A 7752-nucleotide genomic window follows, 5' to 3' on the forward strand; every position below is an offset into this window, starting at 1 on the left:
ACATCAATTTGGAAGTATCATCTGTGTTCTACAATGGTGCATTTAGTGTCTCTGCATACCGCAGCACGCGACATAGCTCTGCAGACGGTAAGTACAACCGTTTCAGAGAGAAGAGCGGCCAATGTGACCATCTGGCTTTAAGTCGATTCGATAACAAATGACGAAAACGAACGGATTTCTCAGGTTTTTACTACATATGAACACTTTACACATTCTCCCGTGCAACTCGGCTGCTAGTCCTCCTTTCATGCAGAATCTTAAGGTGCTAGCTCATGTCCAAGTCACCAAACAAGGGTAAAAAGTCAATAACCGATTCCTAAAACTTGAATTGTACTATTTCTTACTGCCTATTACATCATCTTAGAAGCTTCATCTGTGTTCTACTATGGTGCTTTTAGTGTCTCCGAATACCGCAGTACGCGACATAGCTTTGCAGACGATAAGTACAACCGTTTCAGAGAGAAGAGCGGCCAATGTGACGATTTGGCTTTAAGTCGATTCGATAACAAATGACGAAAACGAACGGATTTCTCAGGTTTTTACTCTATATGAACACTTTTCACATTCTCCCGTGCAATTAGGCTGCTAGTCCTCCTTTCATGCAGAATCTTAAGGTCCTAGCTCATGTCCAAGGCACCAAAGCCAGCTAAAAAGTCAATAATCAGTACCTAAAACTTGAATTTTACTACTTCTTACTGGCTATTACACCAACTTGGAAGTATCATCTGTGTTCTACTATGGTGCTTTTAGTGTCTCTGCATACCGCAGCACGCGACATAGCTCTGCAGACGGTAAGTACAACCGTTTCAGAGAGAAGAGCGGCCAATGTGACCATCTGGCTTTAAGTCGATTCGATAACAAATGACGAAAACGAACGGATTTCTCAGGTTTTTACTACATATGAACACTTTACACATTCTCCCGTGCAACTCGGCCGCTAGTCCTCCTTTCATGCAGAATCTTAAGGTGCTAGCTCATGTCCAAGTCACCAAACAAGGGTAAAAAGACAATAACCGATTCCTAAAACTTGAATTGTACTATTTCTTACTGCCTATTACATCATCTTAGAAGCTTCATCTGTGTTCTACTATGGTGCTTTTAGTGTCTCCGAATACCGCAGTACGCGACATAGCTTTGCAGACGATAAGTACAACCGTTTCAGAGAGAAGAGCGTCCAATGTGACGATTTGGCTTTACGTCGATTCGACAACAAATGACGAAAACGAACGGATTTCTCAGGTTTTTACTCTATATGAACACTTTTCACATTCTCCCGTGCAATTAGGCTGCTAGTCGTCCTTTCATGCAGAATCTTAAGGTCCTAGCTCATGCCCAAGGCACCAAAGCCAGCTAAAAAGTCAATAATCAGTACCTAAAAGTTGAATTTTACTATTTCTTACTGGCTATTACATTAACTTGGAAGTATCATCTGTGTTCTACTATGGTGCTTTTAGTGTCTCTGCATACCGCAGCACGCGACATAGCTCTGCAGACGGTAAGTACAACTGTTTCAGAGAGAAGAGCGGCCAATGTGACCATCTGGCTTTAAGTCGATTCGATAACAAATGACGAAAACGAACGGATTTCTCAGGTTTTTACTACATATGAACACTTTTCACATTCTCCTGTGCAACTCGGCTGCTAGTCCTCCTTTCATGCAGAATCTTAAGGTCCTAGCTCGTGTCCAAGTCTCCAAAGCCAGCTAAAAAGTCAATAATCAGTAGCTAAAACTTGAATTGTACTACATCTTACTGGCTATTACATCAACTTAGAAGCTTCATCTGTGTTCTACTATTGAGATTTTAGTGTCTCCGCATACCGCAGCACGCGACATAGCATTGCAGACGATAAGAACAACCGTTTCAGAGAGAAGAGCGGCCAATATGACGATCGGGCTTTAAGTTGATTCGATAACAAATGACGAAAACGGACGGATGTCTCAGGTTTTTACTACATATGAACACTTTTCACATTCTCCCGTGCAACTCGGCTGCTAGTCCTCCTTTCATGCAGAATCTTAAGGTAATAGCTCATGTCCAAGGCACCAAAGCCAACTAAGAAGTCAATAATCGATACCTAAAACTTGAATTGTACTACGTCTTACTGGCTATTACATCAACTTAGAAGCTTCATCTGTGTTCTAGTATGGTGATTTTAGTGTCTCCGCATACCGCAGCACGCGACATAGCTCTGCAGACGGTAAGTACAACCGTGTCAGAGAGACGAGCGGCCAATGTGACCATCTGGCTTTAAGTTGATTCGATAACAAATGCCGAAAACGAACGGATTTCTCAGGTTTTTACTCTATATTAACACTTTTCACATTCTCCCGTGCAATTAGGCAGCTATTCCTCCTTTCATGCAGAATCTTAAGGTCCTAGCTCATGTCCAAGGCACCAAATCCAGCTAAAAAGTCAATAATCGATACCTAAAACTTGAATTGGACTACTTCTTACTGGCTATTACATCAACTTAGAAGCTTCATCTGTGTTCTACTATGGTGCTTTTAGTGTCTGCGCATACCGCAGCACGCGACATAGCTTTGCAGACGATAAGTACAACCGTTTCAGAGAGAAGAGCGGCCAATGTGACGATCTGGCTTTATGTCGATTCGATAACAAATCACGAAAACGGACGGATTTCTCAGGTTTTTACTACATATGAACACTTTTCACATTCTCCCGTGCAACTCGGCTGCTACTCCTCCTTTCATGAAGAATCTTAAGGTCCTAGCTCATGTCCAAGGCACCAAAGCCAGCTAAAAAGTCAATAATCAATACCTAAAACTTGAATTGTACAACTTATTACTTTCTATTACATCATCTTAGAAGCTTCATCTGTGTTCTACTATGGTGCTTTTAGTGCCTCCGCACACCGCAGCACGCGACATAGCTTTGCAGACGATAAGTACAACCGTTTCAAAGAGAAGAGCGGCCAATGTGACGATCTGGCTTTAAGTCGATTCGATAACAAATGACGAAAACGGACGGATTTCTCAGGTTTTTACTACATATGAACACTTTTCACATTCTCCCGTGCAACTCGGCTGCTAGTCCTCCTTTCATGCAGAATCTTATGGTCCTAGCTCATGTCCAAGGCACCGAAGCCAGCTAAAAAGTCAAGAATCGATACCTAAAACTTGAATTGTACTATTTCTTAGTGGCTATTACATCAAATTAGAAGCTTCATCTGTGTTCTACTATGGTGATTTTAGTGTCTCCACATACCGCAGCACGCGACATAGCTCTGCAGACGATAAGTACAACCGTTTCAGAGAGAAGAGCGGACAATGTGTCCATCTGGCTTTAAGTCAATTCGATAACAAATGTCGAAAACGGACGGATTTCTCAGGTTTTTACTACATATGAACACTTTTCACATTCTCCCGTGCAACTCGGCTGCTAATCCTCCTTTCATGCAGAATCTTAAGGTCCTAGCTCATGTCCAAGGCACTGAAGCCAGCTAAAAAGTCAATAATCGATACCTAAAACTTGAATTGGATTACTTCTTACTGGCTATTACATCAACTTAGAAGCTTCATCTGTGTTCTACTATGGTGCTTTTAGTGTCTCCGCATACCGCAGCACGCGACCTAGCTTTGCAGACGATAAGTACAACCGTTCCAGAGAGAGAAGAGCGGCCAATGTGACGATCTGGCTTTAAGTCGATTCGATAACAAATGACGAAAACGGACGGATTTCTCAGGTTGGTTTTTACTACATATGAACAGTTTTCACAATCTCCCGTGCAACTGGGCTGCTAGTCCTCCTTTCATACAGAATCTTAAGGTCCTAGCTCATGTTCAAGGCACCAAAGCCAGCTAAAAATTCAATAACCGATACCTAAAACTTGAATTGTACTACTTCTTACTGGCTATTATATCATCTTAGAAGCTTCATCTGTGTTCTACTATGGTGATTTTAGTGTCTCCACATACCGCAGCACGCGACATAGCTCTGCAGACGATAAGTACAACCGTTTAAGAGAGAAGAGCGGCCAATGTGTCCATCTGGCTTTAAGTCGATTCGATAACAAATGACGAAAACGGACGGATTTCTCAGGTTTTTACTACATATGAACACTTTTCACATTCTCCCGTGCAACTCGGCTGCTAGTCCTCCTCTCATGCAGAATCTTAAGGTCCTAGCTCATGTCCAAGGCACCGAAGCCAGCTAAAAAGTCAATAATCGATACCTAAAACATGAATTGTACTACTTCTTACTGGCTATTGCATCAACTTAGAAGCTTCATCTGTGTTCTACTATGGTGATTTTAGAGTCCCTGCATACCGCAGCACGCGACATAGCTTTGCAGACGATAAGTACAACGGTTTCAGAGAGAAGAGCGGGAAATGTGACGATCTGGCTTTAAGTCGATTCGATAACAAATGACGCAAACGGACGGATTTCTCAGGTTTTTACTAGATATGAACACTTTTCACATTCTCCCGTGCAACTCGGCTGCTAGTCCTCCTTTCATGCATAATCTTAAGGTCATAGCTCATGTCCAAGGCACCAAAGCCAGCTAAAAAGTCAATAATCAATATCATAAACTTGAATTGTACTACATCTTACTGGCTATTACATCAACTTAGAAGCTTCATCAGTGTTCTACTATGGTGCGTTTAGTGTCTCCGAATACCGCAGTACGCGACATAGCTTTGCAGACGATAAGTACAACCGTTTCAGAGAGCAGAGCGGCCAATGTGACGATTTGGCTTTAGGTCGATTCGATAACAAATGACGAAAACGGACGGATTTCTCAGGTTTTTACTACATATAAACACTTTTCACATTCTCCCGTGCAACTCGGCTGCTAGTCCTCCTTTCATGCAGATTCGTAAGGTCCTAGCTCTTGTCCAAGGCACCAAAGCCAGCTAAAAAGTCAATAATCGATACCTAAAACTTGAATTGTACTAGTTCTTACTGGCTATTACATCAACTTAGAAGCTTTATCTGTGTTCTACTATGGTGTTTTTAGTGTCTCCGAATACCGCAGTACGTGACATTGCTTTGCAGACGATAAGTACAACCGTTTCAGAGAGAAGAGCGGCCAATGTGACCATCTGGCTTTAAGTCGATTCGATAACAAATGACGAAAACGGACGGATTTCTCAGGTTTTTACTACATATGAACACTTTTCACATTCTCCCGTGCAACTCGGCTGCTAGTCCTCCTTTCATGCAGAATCTTAAGGTCCTAGCTCATGTCCAAGTCACCAAAGCCAGCTAAAAAGTCAATAATCGATACCTAAAACTTGAATTGGACTACTTCTTACTGGCTATTACATCAACTTAGAACCTTCATCTATGTTCTACTACGGTGCTTTTAGTTTCTCCGCATACCGCAGCACGCGACATAGTTTTGCAGAAGATAAGTACAACCGTTTCAGAGAGCAGAGCGGCCAATGTGACGATTTGGCTTTAAGTCGATTCGATAACAAGTGACGAAAACGGACGGATTTCTCAGGTTTTTACTACATATAAACACTTTTCACATTCTCCCGTGCAACTCGGCTGCTAGTCCTCCTTTCATGCAGAATCGTAATGTCCTAGCTCTTGTCCAAGGCACCAAAGCCAGCTGAAAAGTCAATAATCAATATCTAAAACTTGAATTGTACTACTTCTTACTGGCTATTACATCATCTTAGAAGCTTCATCTGTGTTCTACTATGGTGCGTTTAGTGTCTCCGAATACCGCAGTACGCGACATAGCTTTGCAGACGATAAGTACAACCGTTCAGAGAGAAGAGCGGCCAATGTGACGATCTGGCTTTAAGTCGATTCGATAACAAATGACGAAAACGGACGGATTTCTCAGGTTTTTACTACATATGAACACTTTTCACATTCTCCCGTGCAACTCGGCTACTAGTCCTCCTTTCATGCAGAATCTTAAGGTCCTAGCTCATGTCCAAGTCACCAAAGCCAGCAAAAAGTCAATAATCGATACCTAAAACTTGAATTGGACTACTTCTTACTGTCTATTACATCAACTTAGATGCTTCATCTGTGTTCTACTATGGTGATTTTAGTGTCTCCGCATACCGCAGCACGCGACATAGCTTTGCAGACGATAAGTACAACCGTTTTAGAGAGAAGAGCGGCCAATGTTACGATCTGGCTTTAAGTCGATTCGATAACAAATGACGAAAACGGACGGATTTCTCAGGTTTTTACTACATATGAACACTTTTCACATTCTCCCGTGCAACTCGGCTGCTAGTCCTCCTCTCATGCAGAATCTTAAGGTCCTAGCTCATGTCCAAGGCACCGAAGCCAGCTAAAAAGTCAATAATCGATACCTAAAACATGAATTGTACTACTTCTTACTGGCTATTGCATCAACTTAGAAGCTTCATCTGTGTTCTACTATGGTGATTTTAGAGTCCCTGCATACCGCAGCACGCGACATAGCTTTGCAGACGATAAGTACAACGGTTTCAGAGAGAAGAGCGGGAAATGTGACGATCTGGCTTTAAGTCGATTCGATAACAAATGACGCAAACGGACGGATTTCTCAGGTTTTTACTAGATATGAACACTTTTCACATTCTCCCGTGCAACTCGGCTGCTAGTCCTCCTTTCATGCATAATCTTAAGGTCATAGCTCATGTCCAAGGCACCAAAGCCAGCTAAAAAGTCAATAATCAATATCATAAACTTGAATTGTACTACATCTTACTGGCTATTACATCAACTTAGAAGCTTCATCAGTGTTCTACTATGGTGCGTTTAGTGTCTCCGAATACCGCAGTACGCGACATAGCTTTGCAGACGATAAGTACAACCGTTTCAGAGAGCAGAGCGGCCAATGTGACGATTTGGCTTTAGGTCGATTCGATAACAAATGACGAAAACGGACGGATTTCTCAGGTTTTTACTACATATAAACACTTTTCACATTCTCCCGTGCAACTCGGCTGCTAGTCCTCCTTTCATGCAGATTCGTAAGGTCCTAGCTCTTGTCCAAGGCACCAAAGCCAGCTAAAAAGTCAATAATCGATACCTAAAACTTGAATTGTACTAGTTCTTACTGGCTATTACATCAACTTAGAAGCTTTATCTGTGTTCTACTATGGTGTTTTTAGTGTCTCCGAATACCGCAGTACGTGACATTGCTTTGCAGACGATAAGTACAACCGTTTCAGAGAGAAGAGCGGCCAATGTGACCATCTGGCTTTAAGTCGATTCGATAACAAATGACGAAAACGGACGGATTTCTCAGGTTTTTACTACATATGAACACTTTTCACATTCTCCCGTGCAACTCGGCTGCTAGTCCTCCTTTCATGCAGAATCTTAAGGTCCTAGCTCATGTCCAAGTCACCAAAGCCAGCTAAAAAGTCAATAATCGATACCTAAAACTTGAATTGGACTACTTCTTACTGGCTATTACATCAACTTAGAACCTTCATCTATGTTCTACTACGGTGCTTTTAGTTTCTCCGCATACCGCAGCACGCGACATAGTTTTGCAGAAGATAAGTACAACCGTTTCAGAGAGCAGAGCGGCCAATGTGACGATTTGGCTTTAAGTCGATTCGATAACAAGTGACGAAAACGGACGGATTTCTCAGGTTTTTACTACATATAAACACTTTTCACATTCTCCCGTGCAACTCGGCTGCTAGTCCTCCTTTCATGCAGAATCGTAAGGTCCTAGCTCTTGTCCAAGGCACCAAAGCCAGCTGAAAAGTCAATAATCAATATCTAAAACTTGAATTGTACTACTTCTTACTGGCTATTACAT

The sequence above is a fragment of the Schistocerca gregaria genome, unplaced genomic scaffold (genome assembly GCF_023897955.1).
Source record: "Schistocerca gregaria isolate iqSchGreg1 unplaced genomic scaffold, iqSchGreg1.2 ptg000239l, whole genome shotgun sequence".
In the NCBI taxonomy this organism is placed as follows: domain Eukaryota; kingdom Metazoa; phylum Arthropoda; class Insecta; order Orthoptera; family Acrididae; genus Schistocerca; species Schistocerca gregaria.